Below are 26,814 nucleotides of genomic sequence, written 5' to 3' on the forward strand. Positions count from 1 at the left end.
CCTGTCGCTATACCTCCACCCTGGACTCCATCCAAGGACCCTGACCGTCTTTTCAGGTGAGGCAGACATTCACTTGCACCTCCTCCAACCTCATCTACTGTATCTGCTGTTCCAGGTGTGGACGCCTGTATATCGGCGAGACCAAGCGCAAGCTTGCCAATCATTTTGTTGAGCACCTCCGCTTAGTTGACCTAGGCCTACTTGATCTTCCGGTTGCTAAACACTTTAACTCCCCCTCCCATTCCCACACTGACCTTTCTGTCCTGGGCCAACACAAATTGGAGGAACAGCACCTCATATTTCACTTAGGCAGCTTACGACCCACTGGTATGAATATTTCCCTAACTTCAAGTAACCTTTGCTTTCCCTCACTCTACATTCCTCCCCATGCTAACTCTCTGATCAGTTCTCCTGTAAAATATTAATAAAACATTCCTTTCCTGTCCATATACCTATCCAATTTATTTTTAAATGATAAAATCGAACCTGCCTCCACTACTTCCACTGGAAGCTCATTCCACACAGCTACCACTCTCTGAATAAAGAAGTTCCCCCTCATGTTACCCCTAAACTTCTGTCCCTTAATTCTCAAATCATGTCCTCTTGTTTGAATCTTCCCTACTCTCAATGGTAAAAGCTTATCCACTCTGTCTCCGTTGGGACTGGGGGGAGGGGCAGCAAGGGCGGAATGGCAGGATGTTGCCTGTCCCGCTGAGTTACTCCAGCTTTTTGTATCTATCTTTTGTATTGTATTGTATTCAAATTTATTGTCATTGTCTCAGTTAGAGTCAACAAAATGAATTTCCCTTACAGGCAGTATCATAAAAATAAAAATAAAAAAATGATAAAATGATTTTTTATTTTCTGTGGAGTTTGTACATTCTTCCTGTGACTGTTTCTTACTACATTCCAGAGACATTTGTGTTAGGTGGGTGGGTGACGTTTCGGAAGAAGGGTCTCGACCCGAATCGTCACCTATTCTTGTATCCATAGATGTTGACTGTCCGGCTGAGTTACTCCAGCATTTTGTGTTTTGCGTAAACCAGCATTTGCAGTTCTTTCCTGCACATGACTTTTGGAGAGCATCTTTGATGCATACAAGCGATTGTATGAAATAGATCCATTCTTCTGCAGCTCAGCTGCAAATTTATCACTATGGTTCATCAATGAAAATACATTTATCATTGGCTCCAACACCAGGGAGAATAATTTCTCTGCATCTTTCCGAATGAAACTTTGCATCATTTTAAAGAACTGCTTTCAACATTCTTGGTGCATGAAAATATAGTCAACATTATCTATCTTCCCTGTTGGCTTAACTCTAAGTCTCAGCATCTTCTGGTGAATATATAATGAGAGACAAGGCTAAGAACATATGGGGTCTATTCCTGGCTTTGTATAATTGTCTTCCTTCCTGATATATCTCTTCTTGAAACAAAGGGAAAGATTACATTATTCAACTGATTTGTGTACCACTTGCAATGAATAAACAAGAAATAGCAGATGCAGGTTTACAAAAAAATGCACTGTTAGAGCCACTCAGCGGGTCAGGCAGTATCTCTCTGTTGCCTAACCCACTGAGTTATTCCAGCACTTTGTGCTTTGTTGTTATATCAATTCCTCCATGGTTTGAATTTCTCTGAACTCCTCAGATCCATGTTGAATGATTCCCTTCAGACCCTGACGAGTCTGTGATCTAAGACTTGGAGCATGACCTGAGAAGACCTTGCTTAAGGGTGCACCTTGCTTGAGGCTGAACCCTCAGAAAGCATCCAGCCTTGGTGGTGCACCTGGCCGTATTCTCCACCTTAGTCATTCCCACGTCTCCTTTCTTCCATTGAAAGCAAATACCAAAGATTCAGCATGTTCTTGTCCATTTAATGGATCTCTTTCTCCAGGGAACAAATCAGACCCTTAAGGGCCTGTCCCACGAGCATGCGACCTGCATGCGGCGATCGCGACCAAACCGGAAGTGGGGGCCGCGCGGAGATCGAGTGATCCCCGTACAGGGCCGGTCCCACTAGCATGCGCCTGCATGCGGCGAGCGCGACCAAACCGGTAGCGGGGGCCGCGCGGAGATCGAGTGATCCCCGTACAGGGCCGGTCCCACGAGCATGCGCCTGTATGCGGCAAGCGCGACCAAACCGGAAGCGGGGGCCGCGCGGAAGTCGAGTGAGTGACGTGAAGTTTGAGCGAAGTCCGCGCGTGACGTACGGCATCGAGACGCTGCGCACGCCCGTCTAGCCTGATGAAAAATGCCTACGAGTAAAAAAGGTCATGAATTAGGTGATGAAAGTGGGACAGGCCCTTTAGTCTGTTGAGGAAGTAGAGGCATTGGTGCACTTGTTTGGCTGGAGCTTCAATGTGGTTGATCTAGGGCAAATTGTTGGTGATATTCACACCTAGGAACGAAGTTCTCGACCATCTCCACTTTGTCACCAGTGATGTTGATTGGAACATGCTGATCCACCTAATTTCCTGAAGTCAACAACATACTCCTTCATCTTGCTGACATTGAAGGAGAGGTGGTTGTCCAGACACCTTGTTATAAAGCTCTATGTCTCCTTCCTGTAATCCTTGTCATTAATCGAGCTCCGGTCCACTACAGTGGTGTCATCTCCAAACTCATAAATGGAGTTAGATCAGAAATTGGCTGCACAGTCGTGTGTAGTAATGGGTTAAGAATGCAGCCTTACGGGGCACTGGTGTTGAGGTTTCTTGTGAAGGATGTGTTGTCGTTTGTCCTCACTGGTTGTGGTCCATGGGTCAGAGTCAAGGATCCAGTTGCGGCGGTGGGGGTGGGGGGGGGGGGGGGGGGTTACTGAGTGCTAGATCCAGGAGTTTGGAGATGAGTTTGGTTGGATTTTGGTGCCAAAGCTATACTCAATAAATTGTTATTGCAACTATTTCTGGATTAAATCATATTATTTTGGAAATATGACCCAGCACTGCAGGTCTAAAGTCATCTTTGTGCCGTTTCTATAATTTCCATATCAGACATGCAGCTGGTGACATACTTTCCCCAGCAGTGTTTCTTTTAGAGAGCTGCGGGGGAAATCGGTGACCAGTGATGGGCACTCTTGGCATAGCCAGCTTGTAAAAGAGCTAGAATGCGTTGGGACTCCGTGAAATGCATGTCAGCAATGACCTCCTCTCCACTCTCCATCCCCACTCAACCCTCACACACTCTCACCCTCTGCTCTTCCACATGCACTGGCTCCCAAACCCCGCTCACTATCTTTAGATTGATTGGAACTCCCACCTTCTCTCGGAGTTCCAGTTTATCAATCAAGTCCCCAATATCCTCCACATCCCCTTCAATCAGTCTGCAAACACCTCCTCTCCTGATTTTCTCACGAACCATGGGGATCTTATAGAAACATATAAAATTATAAAAGGACTGGACAAACTAGATGCAGGAAAAATGTTCCCAATGTTGGGTGAGTTCAGAACCAGGGGCCACAGTCTTAGAATAAAGGGGAGGCCATTTAAGACTGAGGTGAGAAAAAACTTTTTCACCCAGAGAGTTGTGAATTTATGGAATTCCCTGCCACAGAGGGCAGTGGAGGCCAAGTCACTGGATGGATTTAAGAGAGAGTTAGATAAAGCTCTAGGGGCTAGTGGAATCATGGGATATGGGGAGAAGGCAGGCACGGGTTATTGATTGGAGACGATCAGCCATGATCACAATGAATGGCGGTGCTGGCTTGAAGGGCCGAATGGCCTCATCCTGCCTCTATTTTCTATGTTTCCATCACCATTCCTCCTATTCCTGAACTGAACCTGCAGGAATTGCACATGCTAGTTTAAACCAAAGATAGACACAAAAAGCTGAAGTAACTCAGCGGGTCAGGCAGTTTTTCTGGACGAAAGGAATAGGTGACATCATGGGTCAAGACCCTTCTTCAGACTGAGAGTCAGGGGGAAGGGAAATGAGATATTGTCGGTGCCCTTTCCCCTGACTCTCAGTCGGAAGGAGGGCTCGATCCAAAACATCAGTTATTCCTTTTCTCCAGAGATGCTGTCTGACCCATTGAGTTACTCAAGCATGTTGTGTCTATCTTCGCCATATAAATGAATTTGTTGTTGCTCTGACAAATGACCCAATTACCCACTGTTGATGATAGATGCCCAAGTACCCAAAATAATATTGACTGATATCTATAGTTTTATCGTTTTACCCTCTTCTCTTCCTGAAATAACACATAGAGTTGTGATATTCAGTTTTCTAAAGCAGGAACTCAATGATTAAATCAGGAACACTGAGGGGAAATGTAGCAGTAATTTCCTCATGTTTTTGAAACCATTATTTTCATTTGAAGACTTTTTTGATTGTTTCCAATTTGTTGTCATTACCGGGATAACAAATTGTGGGTGGAATTTCAAGTACGGAATGCAGGGAACAAAATGAATCACTTTCACAGGCAACAGTGGCTGGCAAAGCAGAGCACAATGGTGAAACGGCAAGTCACAAAGTTGCCAGAACACTGTAGCTCTTGTTTTAATAGGGAACAAGATAACTACAACACTATCCCCAAGTTGAGCACATATCTTTGAAATGCATTGCAGCTGAGACTAATCCTATCCTCATCTGATATTCAGAAGCTTCTACTTCACAGCACACATAACTGGGCAATGTTAAGAATGCCTCTACCCAACGTCGTAACAGACAAACATGGCAGGGCACCTCCTGCAACACCACTTCTAACTTCAGTTCAATAGTCAAAACATTGTATGAATAACAGGGCTGCCAACATTGAGTGAGAATTGAGAGTGAGAAATTGCGAGGGAGCGTAGCCACCTGGGGGGGAGGGGGGGAGGGTGTGTGTCCCCCCCCCCCCCCCTCCCACAGTAGGGAACATTTGCATTTTTCAGCTTGAAATTGTGCAATTTGGTACATACTGTAGCGAGTCTTTTAACCTACACTTGAATGCAACATTTATGCTTCAAATTGGATTAGGTATGAATAAGGTTAGGCTAAATTACATTCCTCATTACATTCCACAGTAGAGCCAGGCTCTGATCATCAGGTGCAGAACCTGAATGACCTTAGTATATTCATGTATGGAAATCGGATTATAATTCATGCTGTTATGCATATATATAGAGAAACAAAAACATAGAAACAAGGCAAGAGGAGTCAGACTTCCATCACTGTTCTGCACAAATAAATCAATGAACTTTACCATTTGACGATAGAAACAAGACAAAAATAATGCCACATATTCAACCGTATATGGTTCAATGAAATTAAGATATATATGTAAAACATATATATGGAAACAGGCCCTTCGGCCCACCAAGTCCACACCAACCAGCAATCTACCATACACCAGTTGTATCCTACACACCAGGGACAATTTACAGAAGCCAATTAACCTACAAACCTGCACTTCTTTCGGATGTGGGAGAAATCGGATTATCCAGCGAAAACCATGTGGCCATAAGGAGAATGTACAAATACTGTACAGACAGCACCCGTAGTCAGGATCAAATCTGGGTCTGTGGTGCTGTAAGGCAGCAACTCTACCGCTGCGCCACTGTGCCACCCCATTCAATTCTTTTTTTCTGTAATATATTTATTATGGTGTCAAGTCAATAAAGATGAACACATGATTCTGATTTCTGCCCTTAGTTGGATAATACACATCTCCAGTCATTGTGTTTTATGGCTGGTTTTCAACCTCTTCAGTCTGAAGGTCTCGACCCGAAACATCACCTATTCTTTCTCTCCAGAGATGCTGCCTGTCCTGCTGAGTTATTCCAGCTTTTAGTGTCTATCTTCAGTTTAAACCTCTATCTGCAGTTCCTTCCGACACTCTTTGTTAAGCGAAACAGGTCCTATTCTCATAATATTATTCATCTCAACTAAGTGTTTTCTTCACCTCCGTTGCTGCAGAGAATAAAATCCCAGTGATCAAATCTTTCTTTCAAGTGAAATAAAAAATTCCAGCCCTGCCAATATGTTCATAAATCGCCCCTGGATCCTCTCCAGAGCAATTTCACCCTTTCTACAGTGTGTCATAGTCTTACAGCATGGAAACAGGCACTTCATCCCAACTTGTCCATGCAGATCAAGATGCCCCATCTAAACTAGTCCCATTTATCCGCATTTGGCCCATATCCCTTTAAACCCTGTGTGTGCCAGTGTGTGTGTGTGAGAGCGTGTGTTAGGCTGTGTGTGAGAGTGTGTGTAAGGTTGTGTGTGAGAGTGTGTGTCAGTGAAGCGGCTACAACACCCGGAGTGAGCGGAGACATGGCGATGTCCGGGGAGCATTTCCCTCTCTCCCCCCCTTCCCCGGGAATGCGGGGTCAGCCCAGTTGCTCTGTGTCCAGCTGGGACCCGGGAGAGGTGAGGGATAGTGACCCGGGGGTCCAGGGGAGGTGAGGGACAGTGACCCGGGGGTCCGGGACAGGTGAGGGACAGTGACCCAAGGGTCGGGCATCGGCGCAGAGCTATAGCCCGAGATTCATCCCCGCGGCTCCGGAGGCGGCACCGACGCCCCCACTCACCCGGTCCGCTCCTGGCTCCGGGCCGGGGTTAAAACTCCATGCGGTGTGGACAGAGCAGCCGCCGGACACAGAGCCGCCGGAGGTGAGGGTGGGAGGTGTGAGCGGTGCCTCGGGGGGGGTCGGTGCTGGGACCACCGCCGTGTCCCACCTATTACACCATCTGCACGGGAATGTGAATGCGGGTGAGGTAGCATCTATAGGGTGATTTCACGAAAGGTCACTGGAGCGTAAATCCCCACTCACGTGACCGAAATTTTTAACTGGGGGGACAAGCGTCACTTCCGGTACATGTTAGTGGATGGGAAAACACGCACTTTCACACCCGTTAAAAACATCGAAAACGGCCAGGTTTTGAGCTGCAATTTACGGAGCCAGTCGGGGTGACCGTGAGGAACAGCTACCTAAATTTACAGTCCAAATAAAAGATAGAAACTAAGGTAAATACAAGAGCGAGCTGAAGGTGTAAAAAAGGCGGAAGTGCTAGCAGACTTTTTTCTTGGAGATTTAAAGATCCAAAATATCGGGAAATATCGCGTTTGCTCGCTGCATTTCATCAAAAGTGGCATTATTGACTTTTTATCTTTATTCATTTGTTATATGAAAAGTATTAAAAGTTAGAAACCCGTCAGTAAAATTGCAAAATCGCCCATGGATCTCGGGTGGGTTTTAACATGCAAAATGAACACGCTTCTGAAGCTCCATTTACCATTTAAATAATCGTAAACTCTCAATGCGTTTGGAAATCAATTTTACTGAGATGCAAGTTTACGATTATTTAAATTGATTTCCAAACGCATTGAGAGTTTACGATTATTTAAATGGTAAATGGAGCTTCAGAAGCGTGTTCATTTTGCATGTTAAAACCCACCCGAGATCCATGGGCGATTTTGCAATTTTACTGACGGGTTTCTAACTTTTAATACTTTTCATATAACAAATGAATAAAGATAAAAAGTCAATAATGCCACTTTTGATTAAATGCAGCGAGCAAACGCGATATTTCCCGATATTTTGGATCTTTAAATCTCCAAGAAAAATGTCCGCTAGCACTTCCGCCTTTTTTACACCTTCAGCTCGCTCTTGTATTTACCTTAGTTTCTATCTTTTTTTTGGACTGTAAATTTAGGTAGCTGTTCCTCACGGTCACCCCGACTGGCTCCGTAAATTGCAGCTCAAAACCTGGCCGTTTTCGATGTTTTTAACGGGTGTGAAAGTGCGTGTTTTCCCATCCACTAACATGTACCGGAAGTGACGCTTGTCCCCCAGTTAAAATTTTCGGTCACGTGAGTGGGGATTTACGCTCCAGTGACCTTTCGTGAAATCACCCTATAGAGCGGTAGACAAAAATGCTGGAGAAATGCTAGAGTGTGAAGAAGGGTGAAACTCAGACATAGATGCTGCCTCACCCGCTGAGTTTCTCCAGCAGTTTTGTCTACATTGCCAATTTAAATAGTGTGCGATGGGCTTAAACCATTTGCTCGTTCTTTATGGGGAACCCGCCGACAGAAAACTATTCTCATTGGTGAGTGTGGAGGAGTGTGATCAAATTTTATATATATATATATATATATATATATATAAAATTTGATCGTGAGAACTTCTGTCATCAGCGTGAGAGCGTGAGAATTTTGTCAAATGCGTGAGTCTCACTGCTTAAAAATATTTGCAATGTGGTAACTGCGTTTCTAGAAGAGATGTACAAGAATCCACAGTGCAATACAGTACATGCAGGTGTAGACTACTTGTTGGCCAAAGCTTGCCCTGCTCATCAGTGTGATAATTGCTGCCCTGGATCTCAACGCTTATCTGTGCCAGTTCCCCATGACTCTCAATACCCTAATCCCTCAAACTATCTACCTGCTCTTTCAATACCTCCAAATATCTAACTTACCTCATTTAAAAAAAAAGATTTCTACAATAACTTTATCATACTGAAGAGCATCACCACTTAAAAGAGTTGCTTAGAAAAAGACCAATTAAGTTTATGTAATCTCTGTAGGGGCTGGATACGATTCCATTCACAACATTTTGCACACTAGGAACTAACGTCCTCTCCTTTCCCCACAATATCACGATACCAAACTATCCCCTCTTTGAAAGGGTAAGTTGTATTTAACCTTAAATAGGCTCATGGTTATCCCAAGGCCTTCATAAATGGAGCAGAAGTGCACTTCCATCATAAAGTCACAGAGTTGTACAGTTTAGACAATGACAATAACAATGTTGTTGTATCCCATGTTTGAAGCCATTTCCTCCCTTTACTAAGCCCAGTTACACCATTTTGAAAGCCCCACTTTAGTTTAGTTTAGTTTTGGGATACAGTGTGGAAATAGGCCCTTCGGCCCAACCAGTCCCCTCCGACCAGTGATCCCTGCACATTAACACTATCCTAAACATACCACCAGGGACAATTTTTGGAGTGTGGAATTAAACCAAAGATCTTACGGGCAGCACCCGTCGTCAGGATCGAACCCACGTATCTGGTGCTGTAAGGCAGTAGGTCTACTGATACACCACTGTGCCAAAAAATCAAATCAAATGTTTAATCAAATACCAAACTGAAAACAAGTTAGCTATGATGCAACTACTTCAAGAGGAAAGGACTAAATGGTAAACTATTTCCCAATTTATTCCTTAAATATGTAATAATTTTACATTCATAAATATTTTACAAGTAAACGTTTGTCAATTAAAATATTTCTTATTTAATTTGCATGTCTCTAAACAGATGAATAAATCAATTCAATGTTGAATTAATTTGTAAACTCATTTCCAACCTTAATTAGATTCTGCATGATTTAAATCTGGTCTTGAAAATACCCATTCTAACATCAGTCGATTAAGCAAATGCATTTTATTGGGGTGAATGTGGAAAGACAGGTCAGTAAACACATGTCTTTGCCAAGACCTCACATAGCTAAGGACTGGGGTTAGTGAGCTCACTACAAGGGATCAATATCTCAGACCATGAAGGGTTCGTGGAGATTCTTCTTGCAACTAAACTGTGGATAATGCAAAATATGAAAAGAGATTTCCATGGGGAAGCAAGTGGACTTATCACAGCTCAGTGAGTCTAATTGTCTGTCTGCTTCAACAGGCTGGATGGTGGTGGATTATTCCCGTGGCTCTGACCACTAAGGTTCAGCTGCTGTAACGCAAGCAAGTCGTGGTCGCAGATCTGTCTTTTCGCTCTGGATGAGTTACGTTTAGAGGCACAGCGTGGAAACAGGCCCTTCGGCCCACTGAGTCCGCACTGACCAGTGATCCCCGCACATTAACACAAATGCCTACTGTTAGATATTTGTTGGGTTTTTTTCAATCAAAAAATGTATTCAATTATTTAAAATAATATTTACAATACAATAAAACAAAACAGAGCCCACCACCATAATACAAGACAAACAAATTTACTAAATAAACTACTGTACAACTATGTTACCATCCTTGTCAAGGATGCATTCAACCCCCCGTGGTGCCCAACGGTCCAGGAAATCCCCCAGGGTGCCCGTGGACAGCGTGTAGTCCACTCTCTAACACCACCCGGGCACGGACGTAACCCTGGAAAAGGGGCGGGCAGCCGGCTCGGGCAGAGCCCTCTTCCGCCTGGCGCCGTGACTCGCGGATGGCCAGCTTGGCCAGGCCAAGGAAGAAACTCAACCAGGACATCCTCGGCCCCAAACCCACTCCCCTACGCACAGGGTGTCCAAAGATGAGGATGGTGGGTTAGAAAAGCAGCCAGATGGCAAAGAGCAGCCCCTTTAGATTTTGGAACAGGGGCTTTAGACATTTGTTGGTGGGACCCAATCTTCTAGAGCTTTACAAGATCTCGTTGATTAAAACGTTAGGTTCTTGAAAAGTATTTTGACATAATTATTTTTAAGAACTATTTACATCCAATATGAATGTTTTTATCTTTGAATGTCAGAGACATTTAAAAAACTATAAAGACCAATTACTGCTTTTACCATTGTGGAAACCTTAATAATAATAATAATGGATGGGATTTATATAGCGCCTTTCTAATACTCAAGGCGCTTTACATCGCATTATTCATTCACTCCTCAGTCACACTCGGTGGTGGTAAGCTACTTCTGTAGCCACAGCTGCCCTGGGGCAGACTGACGGAAGCGTGGCTGCCAATCTGCGCCTACGGCCCCTCCGACCACCACCAATCACTCACACACATTCACACACAGGCGAAGGTGGGTGAAATGTCTTGCCCAAGGACACAACGACAGTGTGCACTCCAAGCGGGATTCGAACCGGCTACCTTCCGGTTGCCAGCCGAACTCTTAGCCCATTGTGCCATCTGTCGAACCTTGTTCTAGTACTGCTGCTGGTCAGGGGGAATTGCAGAGATGGTCCAGCTCTGAGGGTCAACTACTGTCCAGACCCTATGTCTGGACTGTGGGGTGTGGAGAATGAGCAACATTGGACATTGAACATTCCTCTTCTGCCCTGAACAACCACGTTGACACATCCGGGTGCAGGAAGAAGTTCAGCATGTTCTCGCCTAATCTATTATATACTTCCATCTGCAACAACAGACCGCCCCTTCACCCACCTACTGGCCCAGATATTAAAGCTGTAACAATGTTTTGTGTGCTAGGTGGCTATAGTTTATCAACCTTATCAAACACAGCCAGTATGGTGGCACAGCGGTAGAGTTGCTGCCTCACACCCCCGGAGACCTGGGTTCAATCTTGACTATGGGTGCTGTCTGTACAGAGTTTGCACCTTCTCCCTGTGACCATGTGGGTTTTCACTGGGTGCTCCGCTTTCCTCCCAAACTCCAAAGACGCACAGATTTGTAGGTTTATGGGCTTCTGTAAAATTTCCCTAAAGATCTAGTGTCTGGGGTGATTGATGGTCAGCATGGACTCAGTGGGCCAAAGGGCCTGACTCCACGCCGTATCTCTAACCTAAAGCTAAAATAAAAACCTGGTCCTGAAATCTGATTCGGTGGTTTGGAGATTTGGTTGGGCACATCAGGAAATTTGTTGGGGGTGAAAAACATAAATATGGATGCAGACAGAAATCTAAAATAAAAATAACAAAAGAAAAAAAAAAATATTTTTCTCTCCCGTAGTTCTTTTATTTCCCTCTTGGAGTGGAGAACGTGCCTAGCCTGACCTGCAGGAAGTGTCCTCCTGCTTTACACTCAACACTCCTGCAGTCTTTCATCTTTGACCTCACCCTCTATTTCCGTTCACTCATTAACATTATATAGCTTGTCGCCAGGGTCATCTTGAGGAAGAATCCCGGCCCGAAGAGTCCATTTCCCGCTGCGAACGCTGCAGTCCCATTGAGTTCCTCCAGCAGTTTTACTAGCTTCTTTTCTCTGATCAGTTTTCTACCTGTATCATTAGCTCTGATTCTCTTAACAACAATGGAATTTGTTTGGCAATGAATTCCACAGATTCACTCCCCTCCAGTTTTTAGAAATTCCTTCTCATCTCCATTCCAAAGGTACATTCTTTGTGAGGCTGTACCCTCAGGTTCTAGACTCTCCCGTGACTGGGAATATCTTCTCCACTTAATCATGTTCTCTCTCAATTTTCTTTTCTTTCCATGTGCCAGATTATTGTAATCTGTGGTAAACCTTCCTCTTTTTCAGATTAAACCATTTCTTTACAACTTCATCAAAGTACATCTGATCTTTAGCTTAGTTTAGTTTAGAGATACAGCGCGGAAACAGGCCCATCGGCCCACCTGCGATCTGCGCACATTAACACTATCCTACACACACTAGGGACAATGTACATTTATACCAAGCCAATTAGCCTAAAAATTTATACAACTTTGGAGTGTGGGAGGAAACTGAAGATCTCGGAGAAAACCCACATAGGTCACAATGTGCAAACTCCGTAAAGACAGCACCCGTGGTCAGGATCGAACCCGGGTCTCTGGCGCTGTGAAGCAGTAACTCTACTGTTGCTCTCTTCTTATATTCATCAATTTGATTTATCTTACTCTCACCATTACTTCACTCTTGATCTGAAAGGATGGTCTCCCATTGTGCCGAACTTTAACATCTGCAGCACCCCCCCAGGAAGTTGTTCAAATGCTAATTCTCCAAGTGTGAACCGAACTTGTAAACACCTGCAATTCATCCAATGTTCACACTTAATTAGAACAAATTAGGTGTCACCTGTGGCTCTGTAGAATGCACCACTCATTCCACTGGTGACACCTCATTTGCTTCAATTATGTGTGAATATTGGATAAAGACAGTGGCTAGCTCACATAAACTAGATTTGCAAAAAAGACTAATGCCGAGCATCATAATGAAAGAGTGTCCCACAGCCAGAAGCAACTCTAATTAGATGATCATTAAAATGATACTCCAACTGGTGGATGTAGATGTTAGATGGAATTTATTATCATCTACACGTATACAGTGAGGGACAATGCAAGTCCTTTGTTGCAACCATCTGCCTATCAAAAAAACACACTCACCTGTCTCCACTTATTACCTATCAAACTTTGTCCTGTCTCTCTGCTCATCCAGCTTTCTTCCCTCCCCTCCCATTGCTAGCTCCCAAGACATGAATAGAGCAACTCCTTCTGGTGACCTCTATCAATGACAATCAATTTCCCCAATCTCATGTCCTCTGATTTTGTTCAATTACCTCTTGTGTGATACTTTATTGAGGCCTTCCGAGACTCTAATATACCGTCATGCTAGCTTGGACACGCTAGAGGCAAGAAACATGTTCCCGGTGTTGGGGGAGTCCAGAAACAGGGGCCACAGTTTAAGAATAAGGGGTAGGCCATTTAGAACAGAGACGAGGAAAAACTTTTTCACCCAGAGAATTGTGAATCTGTGGAATTCTCTGCTTCAGAAGGCAGTGCGGGCCAATTCTCTGGATGCTTTCAAGAGAGAGTAGGATATAGCTCATAAAGATAGTGGAGTCAGGGGATATGGGGAGGAGGCAGGAAAGGGGTACTGATTGTGGATGATCAGCCATGATCACAGTGAATGGCGGTACTGGCTCAAAGGGCCGAATGGCCTACTGATGCACCCATTTTCTATTGTCTATTATCACTCTTATCTAGGCTGCTAAACACAAAATCAAAAGACCATCAAAATGGTCAAACATGGTTTCAGATTAAAAGTCCATGGTAACTCTGTCCAATTCCATTACAGGCATCCCCTGCATTACAACCATCCTTCTAATTGAAATTTGCCATTGCAAAATTGACAAGTCACCAATCAAATATTTGCGATATGGAATAAAATTGTTTTACAGAATTTATGTGAAAAACAGTAAATAAATAAGCACAATACTTTTCAACATGTTTCTTGCTGCATGTGCAGATGATGCTGGCTTCGATGTTACTGAAAATTATAACTTGGGCTATTTTTTGGGAATGAAACCCCGAGATTGCCTGCATTATATCTAAATATTATTCCTTAATAATAACATTTTTATTGCCACTGGTGTAACGCTAGCCTGAAGAAGGGACCCAATACAAAATGTGACGTCTATTCCCTCCATGGAGGCTGCCTGACCCGCTAATTTCCTCCAGAATGTTGTGTTTTGGCCTGTTTTTTTTGTCACATTTCTTAAATAGCAGGGCTCGCATTTGATACTTTTCAATTCTGTGGGAACTGTTCTGTAATCTATGGAGTTTTATGAAATAGCAACAAATGCAACAACCTTTTCCAAAGGCAGCTCTTTCAAAATTAGTATATATGCCATCAGTCCCATTGATCTCCCCAAACTTATCTTTTCACCAATGCTAACTTTGTACCACTCCTCATTCTATCCAAGCAAGTTATTCTCCTCCATTTTCAGGATATCTTTTGTGTCTTCTTCTAGGAAGACAAGTATAATATCCATACCCCCACTAGTAACAAGGATAGAGTCCCCCTTGTCCTCACCTTCCACCCTACCAGCCGTCACATACAACAGATAACCCTCCGACATTTTCGCCACCTACAACGGGATCCCACCACTGGCCACATCTTCCCATCTCCACCCTTTTCTGCTTTCCGCAGAGACCGTTGCCTCCGTAACTCCTTGGTCAATTCGTCCCTTCCCACCCAGACCATCCCCTCCCCGGTACTTACCATTGCAACTACAGGAAATGCCACACTTGTCGCTTTACCTCCCCCCTCGACTCTATCCAAGGACCCAAGCAGTCTTTCCAGGTGAGGCAGAGGTTCGCCTGCACCTCCTCCCTCATCTATTGCATCCGTTGTTCCAGGTGTCAACCGCTCTACGTCGGCGAGATCAAGTGCAGGCTCGGTAATCGTTTCGCCCAACACCTCTGCTCGGTTCACAATAACCAACCTGATCTCCCGGGGGCTCAGCAGTTCAACTCTTCCTCCCATTACAAATCCGACCTTTCTGTCCTGGGCCTCCTCCATGGTCAGAGTGAGTCCCACCACAAATTGAAGGAGCAGCACCTCATATTTCGCTTGTGTAATTTACATCCCAGTGGTATGAACATAGACTTGTCCAATTTCAGGTAGTCCTTGCTTTCTCCCTCCTTCCCCTCCCCTTCCCAGCTCTCCCACAGCCCACTGTCTCCGCCCCTTCCTTTCATTTTCCTGCCCCCCCCCCGACATCAGTTTGAAGAAGGGTCTCGACCCGAAACGTCGCCTATTCCTTCGCTCAATAGATGCTGCCCCACCCGCTGATTTTCTCCAGCTTTTTTGTCTACCTTCGATTTATCCAGCATCTGCAGTTCTTTCTTAAATATTTGTTAGAAAGATCAGATTGCATCAAAAGTGATTGCATCTACTAGCTATAAAGATGAATTCTTCGTGACCTACAGAGGTGCAAAGTCTTTTGTTTAGTCATGTAATTTTTCTAAGAAAGCCTAGAAAACAGAATTAATGGCGTTATTAATATATTGAACGTCTTAAATGATGTGCTTGCTGCTTTTGACTCCATTTACACCTCATGCTGCCTTGGCAAGGCCAGCAGCATAATCAAGGACGAGTCACATCCCACTCACTCCATCTTCTCCCCCCTCCCACAAGGCAAGAGGTATAGAAGTGTGGAAACGCACACCTCCAGATTCAGGGACAGTTTCTTCCCAGCCGTTATCAGGCAACTGAATCATCCTACCACAACCAGAGAGCAGTACTATCTACTTTATTGTTGTCCCTCGGACTATCCTTGATCGGACTTTGCTGGCTTTACCTTGGACTAAACATTGTTATCTTATCTACACACTGTAAAAAGCTTGATTGTAATCATGTATTGTCTTTCTGCTGACTGGATAACATGTAACAAAAACTTTTCACCGTACCTCGGTACACGTGACAATAAACTAAACTGAACTGTTTTTGGAAGTCCAAGTCTCTGCACCACTGATAGCACTGTGTGGCAGGGAAAGCCGGCTCTTCCCAACCCCACACTCCGCAAGGCCCTGAATGAGCCTGAAATGGCGCATCCACTCAGCTGTTCAACTCTCCCACATCCAATAATGTCTACATGGACCACGCAACGATTAGCATCCCTTATTTCAAACTACAATTTTTAGGTCATTGATTTCCTCTCCCAAAATCAATTTATTCTTTTGAAAGTCTATCTCAAAGTCTAAACGAATAAATCTTCCTGCTCTTATTCCAAGAACTTCTAAAAACGTTCAACCTCATTCTCTTTACTGGTCACTGATCTGACATTTCCTGCACTTATAAACCATCCCTTTAAATCTTGAACCAAGGTGTCAGCCCATTTTATTTCAAATGAGGCTCCTCATTTTTGAGCAGGAAATGAGCAGTGCTGTATGCAATGATTTGACAAAGTCATATTTTTTTCCAATCCATTCACCCTGTTCTACGCTTGAAAACTGGCATTTACAAAAGGGGAGATATCAGAAAACCATTCTCCTTCCTCTCCTCCTAGATCACTATTTCAAGAAAGATGGCCAGTGAACTTTTCCTAGCAGATTAATTGGCCCTTAACTCCAAGAAGACCAAGGAGCTCATTGTAGACTTCAGGAAGTCCAGAGGCGGCACGCACACCCCCATCCACATTAACGGGACGGAGGTGGAACATGTTTCTAGCTTCAGGTTCCTGGGAGTCAACATCTCCGATGACCTCTCTTGGACCCACAATACCTCAACTCTGATCAAGAAGGCTCACCAGCGTCTCTTCTTCCTAAGGAGACTGAAGAAGGTCCATCTGTCTCCTCAGATCCTGGTGAACTTCTACCGCTGCACCATCGAGAGCATCCTTACCAACTGCATCACAGTATGGTATGGCAACTGCTCTGTCTCCGACCGGAAGGCATTGCAGAGGGTGGTGAAAATTGCCCAACGCATCACCGGTTCCTCGCTCCTCTCCATTGAGTCTGTCCAAAGCAAGCGTTGTCTGCGGAGGGCGCTCAGCATCGCCAAGGACTGCTCTCACCCCAACCATGGACTGTTTACCCTCCTACCATCCGGGAGGCGCTACAGGTCTCTCCGTTGCCGGACCAGCAGGTCCAGGAACAGCTTCTTCCCGGCGGCTGTCACTCTACTCAACAACGTACCTCGGTGACTGCCAATCACCCCCCCCCCCCCCCCGGACACTTATTATTATTTATTCAAATCATTTGCTATGTCGCTCTTCCAGGGAGATGCTAAATGCATTTCGTTGTCTCTGTATTGTACACTGACAATGACAATTAAAATTGAATCTGAGTCTGAATCTGAATCTGACTCCCACTCAAACGGCAAGGGAATTAAAGGCTTAATTAAGTGCAGCTTGCAGTGTAAGGCCTGATTGGGTAGTCCAGTTAGTACAGTCCCTTAAATAGTGGGCAGCATCTCTTTTATTTATTTTGCTGTGGCTAAATGTTTACCTGGGACAAACCTGGTCTTCACCCACACCTCCAACCTTCCTCACCACCTTACGTTTTACATGGGAAGATTATTTTGGAAGGCATGAATTCTACTATGGAATACATGCACGTGGATTTATGTGCTGTAATTCAGTAGGACTGGCAATGTACTTAATTTATGTTGATGATGATGAGATGATGATGATGATACTTTATGTGTAAGAAAGAGCTACAGATGCTGGTTTAAATCAAAGGTAGACACAAAATGCTGGAGTAACTCAGCGAGTGAGGCAGCATCTCTGGAGAGAAGGAATGGGCGACATTTCGGGTCGAGACCCTTTTTCAGACTGATGTCAGGGGAGGGGGTGGGACAAAGATAGAATGTAGGCGGAGATAATAAGACTGGGGGTAGAACTGGGAAGGGGAAGGGGATGGAGAGAGAAAGCAAGAGCTATCTGAATATTGTATATGGTTAGTGAAAATCACCAGGGCATGCAAAAATGCCTGAATATTCAGCCTCTCCAATGCCAGGAGCATCAAACGTGACTTGAATCTGCTTCCTTCCAAGGAGCTGCAGATGATGGAGCCTTATAGAACACAAAGTGCTGAAGGAACTCATCGGGTCAGGCAGCAACCCTGGGGTACACCTAAACAAGACCCTTCCATTCGCGATCCTTCTTCAGTCTAAGATGGATCCCAACCCAAAACGTCACCTGACTATGTCATCCAGAGGCGCTTTCTCATCCGCTAAGTTACTCCAGCAGTTTGAGTTCTGCACATTTGTTGGTGTTCCTTACTAATTATCACAAGGAAAGTTCAAGTTCAAGTTACATTTAGTGTCACATGCACCAATTGGTACAGTGAGATTTGAGTTACCATACAGCTATACGAATGAACATCCCCACATGGCGGAATCAACGTTTCCCACTGTGAGGGAAGGCAATAAAGTTCAGTCATCTTCCTCGTGTTCACCCGTGCTCGGGGCCTTTGATCCCTCTACAGTCGCCGCTACGGCAGCCCGATGTTCAGGCCCTCTCGCCGGGATAATGGAACTCCGACGTCAGAACGGAAGAACACTCGAGGCGGCTTGGAGTTTCCGAATCGGCCGCTTCCTACCGGGGACCGTGGCTCCCGAAGTCCACAGGCCGAGCTGGGCGGAGCTCCAACACTGGCGACCCACAGCAAGGGGTCCCAGGACTCAGCGATGTTAGAGTCAGCACCTCCCGTGGCTAGAAGCTCTGCAAACCACAGCTATACGATGTTAAAGCACCAGGCCCAACACGGCCTTCCACGGTAATAATAATAATAATAAATTTTATTTTTATAGCGCTTTTCTAAGACTCAAAGTCGCTTTACAATAGTAACAGACAATAGCAAACGGTAAGGCATCGTCCCGCAGTGCTGCGCCGCTGCTGAAGCTCTGGCCAGTCTCCGGCAGGAAAGGCCGCGCCAATCCAGTTGGTAGGCCGCGAGGGGGGAGGGGGGAGGGGGGGCAAAGATGCGACTCGGAGAAAGACGCATCCTCGACCAGGAAGTGACTGGGAAACGGTTTCCCCCTTTCCCCCTCCCCACCCCCACATAAAAAAGACGACAAAACCTCCAAAAACATACTTTTAGACAGACTAAAAGTAACAAAAAGGGTGAAAGGACGGACAGACTGCTGGCGAGGCTGCCGTGCGCGACGCCACCCGATATCACTCAATATCATTTCCATGGTCACGATGTCTTATGTACATTTAAATGCAAAATATTGCCATTTGTAAAGTATGGCTAACCTAGAAAAACAACCAAAGGCACTTCAGAGAAAGCATTCTCTTTAAATATGTCACTGACCCAAATAATGTGGCATTAGGGCAGGTGAAGGTCGTGATTTAACCAGTAGAGAAAGACAATAATGTTTATGAAAGTAATTGGATGATTTTGGTTACAACAATCACTAATCATGAGACAGGCAAGTAAGGAGTTAGCTAACAACCAGATGTGAATTTGTGTCAATATCTCAGGTAATTTTATTTGGACAGGTGAGTGGATAGGAAAGGTTTAGAGTGATATGGGCCAAACACAGGTAGGTGGGACTAGCGTAAATGGGGCATCTTGGTGGAGGAGGGAACTGCAGATGCTGGTTTACACTGAAGATAATGCTGGAGAAACTCAGCGGGACAGGCAGCATCTCTGGGTAGAAGGAATGGGTGATGTTTCAGTCTGAGTCTGAGTCTGAAGAACGGTCTTGAACCGAAACGTCACCCATTCTTTGGTCATCTTAGTGGACATGGACAATTTGGGCTGAGGGTCCTGTTTCCATGCTGTATAACTCTACAACTCTGATAAAACACTTGTCGTAGTGGAAGGATTCAGAGAGACGGCTGTTTAAACCTGTGACGTTGCTGAATGATGAGTTGGCATGTTTGATTGTGCACAGGAGCAATGGAGGAATGGGACTTGATGAGATGAGCGTACACCAGCAGAGTTTTGGATTGGATCAGATTTGCAGACATCAGTCAGGTGAGCATTAAAACCAATACCACAAAGCTGGACTGTTTTCAGTGATGTTCCATGAACGGAACAAGCTGTAAGAGATTAAGATGGGATTTTCACAGTGGGGTACATCAGCATAATACAGTAATACAGTAGCATAATACTGTGTTAACACTTATCATCCGCACTGGATTCTCAAAAACATTATTTATTGACACAATCCCCAGCTCTGGAGCTCCGAGATGGCTCTGAAATGATGAATGTGGAAAGAACGTTCCATTTGTCAGCCTTCCTGTTGATCTCCTAACCCCAAAGTCAATACACCATGTGGGAGGTCAGTGATAATTCAAATGATGCTAATATTACCAGACAGTTCCTTCTGTGGCCTGAGGGCTTATTGCGTCAGCGAAAGTCATTAATCAAAGGCTAACACAAAAGTGAGAGAGGTTCTCCGGGAGGGGGGGGGGGGGTTGTTAACCTTTAACTGAACGATAAATTAGCAGTGACAACTGGGAAAAGAGACTGTATTGCAGGTAAGTTCCAGAAAGGGAGAAGGAATTGGAAGGGCTATTTTGGGGAAGAGGGGATAGACCACTTGTGACTTTGTGATTCCATGGGATGTTCCTCTTCATTTTCTGGAGTAAGCATATTCCTGAGTGGCAATAAATCAACAAAATTCACTCCCTACATCTCTCTTCATCCCCACTTCCAAAATAAATCTCTTTCCAATCCCTTGCTTCGATTACCACTTCATTTGAGTAGTATAAAATACCTAGGGAGTTGTTCCAGTGTTAAAGTGCCACATCAATTCCAGAAACAATGAGTTCTTTATCTATGTTAAAACAAAACTGAATGTGTGAAATGTGTAATATCGGTAGCTGTGCGATTCACTTCACTTGTGGTGTTCAGTTTCACCAGATAGTACATAGCCACTTACGTAGGACACATGACTGAGAGAGAAATTCCACCTCAATACCCTTGTCCATTTCCTGGACCCATGTTTGTTCTGTAGATTAAATTCTTGGCTGACTGTAGAATAAATCATATATAGGAAGGAACTGCAGATGCTGGTTCAAAGCGAAGTTTTTGCATGTGAACCAATCATAGTAGAACAGCATCCCTTACTCCACCACGACCGGCAGCTGTGACTAACAACAATACTACCTCTCCCGCATGCTCCCCCTGTCTGTCACCACGAGTGTCCCCTGCTGCTTTCTCACTTCCGGGGTCACCCTCTAACTTTTCTGGCGAAGGGGGAGAGGGCTTGGTCCATACACGTTTGGGCCGTATTAGTAGACCGCCTGTTTGAATTCTAGCTGCATGTGTGTTTAACTATATTCGCTCTTTATGGGGAAGGATGTAGATTGGTTATTGCATGTGAACCAATCATAGTAGAATAGCATCACTAACCCCACCTTACTGTATAATTCATACTAACACCCACTTCCTACACTGGTCAGTCTTGGAAGCGGTAACGATGAACTAACAACTAACGACCTGCTGTACCGTTATAATTGGGTACTGATTAAAGATGATCTTGAACTTCAGATTGTGTAGATTGCTTATTTACACGAAGATAGACACAAAATGCTGGAGTAACTGAGCGGGACTGGAGAGAAGGAATGGGTGACGTTTCGGTTCATGACAATTCTTCATGTTTGCTTGAAAGTGCAATGAAGAAGGGTCTCGACCCGAAACGTCGCCCATTCCTTCTCTCCAGAGATGCTGCCTGTCCCGCTGATTTACTCCAGCATTTTGTGTCTACCTTCTACTGTAATAAATCCAATGTACATCAGTTTGCCCATCAAAGACTGCTCTTACCCTCCATTTTGTGACACGACCGACACAAACTAGAGCACCACTGCATGACATTCCCCAGACCTATTTGCATACACCGCATCTACACGAACAATTATGATCAGAAATTGATCGTTTAAAAATCAAAGCCGTGTGTAACATTTGGTAGATTGAGTTGCATGCTTCATCAGAACCAGCAAACGAGTCTTTCACTGCAAAACTTCACCATCATTACAGGAAGTCTGGGGTCTACATTTGTTTATAGCTGATATTTAGCAAGTGGAGAAGAATGATGAATTGAAAAGGTCTTTTTGCCAAACAAATACCTTTTCGATTCGTTACAGGCTGGAAGACTAATCTTAAATAGTTCACTCCAAGCATGAGGCTGCATCTGAAACCCTTTTAAACTGTTTGCTTCAACAGCTCCACTGGTTAAGAGACTTGAAGAACTGTGGATTATCCTGAGGTTCCAGTAGACACCCAGATTTCATAATTACCAATGTCATCTGACAAGTATAGTTCAACAAGCTGTTTTTATCCTTTTTGCCCAAGGAACAAAGTTGAAGGGAACTAAAGTTGGGAGATTGTCAGCTGGGACTGACTATGCAAAAGCTTACGAATGCTGGTTTGTGGATCATTCAGATGGATGTTTGCTGGAAAGTTGCAATGAATAAATCAGAGCATGTGAAAGTAAGAGACTGTGAAGTTTCAGCTCTGCAGCTAATACAGGAATGTAATTAATGCTAAGTAAATTCTCAACGTGAATTGGAACAATTCTCTCTCACCCACAATCCAAGCCCAGAAGATTGCACCACACTGCACGAAGCAGGTTACTGCATTTGGATGCCTATTGATTGAGTAAATGTCAGCTGAATTATCAACTAAAAAGCTACATTGTCCCAGATCAGTGGAGTGTTAAAAAATTAGATGGGTTTTCATGATCGATTTATGTGAATATAGACATTTAGTGGGAAGATGATGTGGTACAGGATACTGGAAGAGCGGGAGGGATAACATGGATGTATTTAATGGTATGATTAAGACAATGTGCCTATTTCATGCTGACCTGCTGATTTGGATGATGGGTGATGTGGAGGCTGTGGTAACTACTGTTGTAAGCGCAGAGTACTATGTTTACATATCGGTGGTGCTGCTGCATGTGAGAATTTCATTCTTCTGGTTCGGGATATATGACAATAAAACACTCCTGACCCTTGAGGTGGGAAGATAGGACTGTTTGTTGGACTTTTGTAACACTGTGAGCGGCTGAAACGTGGCGTCTCTTGTGCACTGCCTGGGTGAGGTCTGTGGATGATTTTACCACGCTGCATGCAGAAGAAAGCATTTCACTGCTCCTAGGTACATGTGTTCTATGAAATATAATTGAATCGTTCAATCGCTGAGTTCTGCTGCAGAAGACTCAGATCATTTCAATGGAACTGGTGATAGACGGCAAGCAAAACAAAATGGGCCAGTGGAAAAGTCTGAAAGCAGTCAAAGAGCATATCGTTTGGATTGCTTATGCCCCTGTCCCACTTAGGAAACCTGAACGGAAACCTCTGGAGACTTTGCGCCCCACCCAAGGTTTCCGTGCGGTTCCCGGAGGTTTTTATCAGTCTCCCTACCTGCTTTCACTACCTACAAGCTCCGGCAACCACCTGCAACCTCCGGGAACCGCACGGAAACCTTGGGTGGGGCGCAAAGTCTCCAGAGGTTTCCGTTCAGGTTTCCTAAGTGGGACAGGGGCTTAAGGCTTTGCCTGGGGCAGTGGCAGTGGATCCATGCTGTATAAATTTAATATTTAGTCTCCTAAAGATTTATCTAGCCTCCAATGCCTGTGTGCACAGTGGATGTGGAATGGTAGCACCTACCATCAGTTCTGGTGTAGCAACAGACTCTTCTTCGGGATTGAGAGAGTCGAGGAATAATAACCAGTGTGAAGAATGATGGCGACAGGGAGAAGAAGAACTGGCAAGTGAATGGTGGAGTCAGATGAGGAGGATTTGGTTGGCAGATCAGTTCAGTTACAGTTCAGTTTAGTTTATTGTCATGTTTCGTTTAGTGAAAAGCTTTTGTTGCGTGTTATCCAGTCAGCAGAAAGACAATACATGATTACAATCGAGCCATTTACAGTGTAGAGATACATGATAAGGGAATAACGTTTAGCGCAAGATAAAGCCAGCAAAGCCAAGGATAGTCCGAGGGTCACCAATGAGAAAGATTTCAGGACCGCTCTCTGGTTGTGGTAGGATGATTCAGTTGCCTGATAACAGCGGGGAAGAAACTGTTCCTGAATCTGGAGGTGTACGTTTTCACACTTCCATAACGTTTGCCTGATGAGAGAGGGGAGAAGAGGGAGTGGTCAGGATGCGACTTATCCTTGATTATGCTGCTGGCCTTGTTGAGGCAGCGTGAGGTATAAATGTAGTCAATGGAAGGGAGGTTGGTTTGTGTGGCGGTCTGGGCTGCATCCACAATTCGCTGCACTTTCTTGCGGTCTTTCATGGAGCTATTCCCAAACCAAGCAGTGTTGCATCCTGATAAAATGCTTTCTATGGTGCATCTGTGGAAGTTGGTGAGAGTTGTAGGGGACTTGCCGAACCTCCAAAGCCATCTGAGGAAGTAGTGGGATAATGTGCTTTCTTGGTCGTTGCTTCAATATAGGTGGTCCAGGAGAAGTTGTTGGTGATATTGACTCCTGTGATTTTGGATGTTTCACCCATCTCTACTTTGACGCCGTCAATGCAAACTGGGGTATGTGCACCGGTTTGCTTCCTGAAGTCCATCACTATCTCCTTTATCTTGATGACATTGAGGGAACGGTTACGTGGCGGAGGGAAGGTGAGAGATGGCAAGATAGGATGGCGGTGATATGTGAAATCAACAAAGGGTTGCAGAGTGGAGGGAGGGAGGGAGGGTGGACAGATCCAGAGTGGGACAGGAGACTGGGTGGGAGGAATATGTGGGTGAGGGGAAGATGGGGTTGGCGGAATGGGTTAGGAAACCAGTTGTGTGTGGCTTTGAAAAGAAGGACCTGGGTAGATCAGAATGAAAGAGAAATGGAATGATGGAGGAAGTGGGTTGCATGAAACTGGAGAATTTATTGTTCATTGTGTTGTCGTGTAGACTACTCAGGTGGAATATGAGGTGCTGTTCTTAACAGAGTTTCCCTCTACACAAATGCTGCCTGACCTGCTGAGTCTTTCTCTCATTTCCTATTTTTCCCACCTACTCCATGTTTTAACAGACAAACCAGGTCTACATATTATCTGCTCATTCATCCAGTCATGTTGTATTTCAAGGGGGTGCTTACAATTTCAGGCAATTGCAACTGTTCTCTGTAGGGGTAGAGTCATAGAGTGATACAGTGTAGAAACAGGCCCTTCAGCCCAACTCGCCAACAATGTCCCAGCTACCCGAGTCCCACTTGCCTGCGCTTGGTCTATAACCCTCCAAACCTGTCCTATCCATGTACCTGCCCAACTGATTCTTAAACGATGGGATAGTCCCAGCCTCAACTACCTTCTCTGGCAGCTTGTTCCATACACCCACCACCCTCTGTGTGAAAAAGTTACCCCTTGCATTCCTATTAAATCTTTTCCCCTTCACCTTAAAACTATGTTCGATGGTCCTCGATTCCCCTACTCTGGGCAAGAGACTCTGTGTGTCTAACCGATCTATTCCTCTCATGATTGTGTACACCTCTATAAGATCACCCCTCATCCCCCTGCTCTCCACGGAATAGAGTCCCAGCCTGCACAACCTCTCCCTATAGCTTGCACCCTCTAGTCCTGGCAACATCCTCGTAAATCTTTTCCGAACAATTTTAAGCTTGACAATATCTTTCCAATAACATGCTGCCCAGAACTGAACACAATATTCTAACTGCGATCTCACTAACGTCTTATACAACTGCAACATGACCTCCCAACTTCTATACTCAATACTCTGACTGATGAAGGCCAAAGTTTCAAAAGCCTTTTTGACCATGTTATCTACCTATGACTCGACCTTCAAGGAACCATGCACTTGTACTCCTAGATCCCTCAACTCCATAACACTACCCAGAGGCCTACCATTTACTGTGTTGGTCCTGCCCTTGTTTGACATCCCAAAATGCAACACCTCACATTTCTCTGTATTAAATTCCATCAACCATTCCTCCGCCCACCTGGCCAATTGATCCAGATCGATTCACAACCACCTTCACTATCTGCAAAACCACTAACTTTTGTATCTGTTCAATCTGTCACTGGCCCAGGGTGTCGTCCCTACTTGCCTCAAGACATCAACCATTGTGCCAGTGCCCAAACAGTCAGCTTCAGGGAGTCTCAATGACTTTCGCCCAGTGGCACTCACCCCCGTCATCGCGAAGTGCTTTGAGAGACTGATCCTGGCTCACCTCAAAGCCAGCCTCCCTCCCACACTGGACCCCCATCAGTTTGCCTATCGGCCCAACAGGTCAACAGAGGATGCCATATCTGCGGCCCTTCACTCTGCCCTGACCCACCTGGACAATAACAACTCCTACATCAGGTTGTTGTTCATCGACTTCAACTCCACATTTAATACTGTCACCCCCGCCAGTCTGATCACCAAACTCAGCGGACTTGGCATCACCACTTCCCTCTGCAACTGGACACTGGATTTCCTCACCACCAGACCCCAGTCTGTTAGAATCAACAACCTCACCTCCTCCACTCTGACACTGAACACTGGCGTGCCACAGGGCTGTGTGCTCAGCCCTCTCCTCTGCTCCCTCTTCACCCATGACTGCTCCATGTATGGCTCCAAAGCCATCATAAAATTTGCCGATGACACCACGGTGGTAGGACTGATCAGGGACAATAACGAATCAGCCTACAGGGAGGAGGTCCAACACCTGGCAGCCTGGTGTAACAACAATAACCTCGTCCTCAACTCAAAGAAGACGAAGGAAATTATCGTAGACTTCAAGAAGACCAGAGGTGGCAGACACACCCCCATCCACGTAAACGGGACTGAGGTGGAGCGCGTCTCCAACTACAAATTCCTCAGGGTACACATCTCTGAGGATCTGTCCTGGTCCCTCAATACCACCAAACTGATTTAAAAGGCGCAGCAGCGCCTCTACTTTCTGAGGAGGCTCAAGAAAGCTCACCTGTCCCCCCAGATCCTGTCCAACCTCTACCGCTGTACCATCGAAAGCATCCTGACCACCTGCTTCACGGTATGGTACAGCAGCTGCACCACAGTTGACAGGAA

At 45.0% G+C, this 26,814-nt stretch overlaps 1 protein-coding gene and 1 long non-coding RNA gene across 2 annotated transcripts in view; one reads left to right on the forward strand and one right to left on the reverse strand.

Annotated features, from left to right (window-relative positions):
* LOC116978903 (transmembrane protein FAM155B-like) overlaps positions 1-26,814 on the reverse strand; it is a 500,680-nt gene that overhangs the window by 192,098 nt on the left and 281,768 nt on the right. The window lies entirely within an intron of this gene.
* Positions 548-17,902, forward strand: LOC116978904. Its single transcript, XR_004413593.1, has 3 exons — positions 548-649; positions 3,027-3,028; positions 17,893-17,902. It is a non-coding gene; the product is annotated as an uncharacterized LOC116978904 (long non-coding RNA).

Source organism: Amblyraja radiata, chromosome 12 (assembly GCF_010909765.2).
Source record: "Amblyraja radiata isolate CabotCenter1 chromosome 12, sAmbRad1.1.pri, whole genome shotgun sequence".
Classification (NCBI taxonomy): Eukaryota; Metazoa; Chordata; class Chondrichthyes; order Rajiformes; family Rajidae; genus Amblyraja; species Amblyraja radiata.